Consider the following 277-nt stretch of genomic DNA (forward strand, 5'->3'; position numbering starts at 1 on the left):
TGGGCAGGGCGAGATTTTCTCAAAAATCCACCCCCGAGTGGTCCTTCTTGTCAATTTATCTCGCAAGGCGGAGAAAACAAAAACGAGGGGTGCAACACGAGGACTTCCCAGGAGGTCACCCATCCTAGTACTACTCTCGCGCAAGCACGCTTAACTGCGGAGTTCTGATGGGATCCGGTGCATTAGTGCTGGTATGATCGCACCCATCAAACTAATTACTTAAAATTCATATAATCCTTGAGCGACATACTAGCGTCCTTCCGATCCCAATCCAAAC

General features: G+C 48.7%; 1 non-coding gene across 1 annotated transcript; it reads right to left on the bottom strand.

Moving 5' to 3' along the window:
* Positions 1-86: 86 nt before the first annotated feature.
* Positions 87-205, bottom strand: LOC118345213. Its single transcript, XR_004798813.1, has one exon. It is a non-coding gene; the product is annotated as a 5S ribosomal RNA (ribosomal RNA).
* Between the last annotated feature and the right edge of the window lie 72 nt (positions 206-277).

Source organism: Juglans regia, unplaced genomic scaffold (assembly GCF_001411555.2).
Source record: "Juglans regia cultivar Chandler unplaced genomic scaffold, Walnut 2.0 Scaffold_1725, whole genome shotgun sequence".
NCBI classification, from domain to species: domain Eukaryota; kingdom Viridiplantae; phylum Streptophyta; class Magnoliopsida; order Fagales; family Juglandaceae; genus Juglans; species Juglans regia.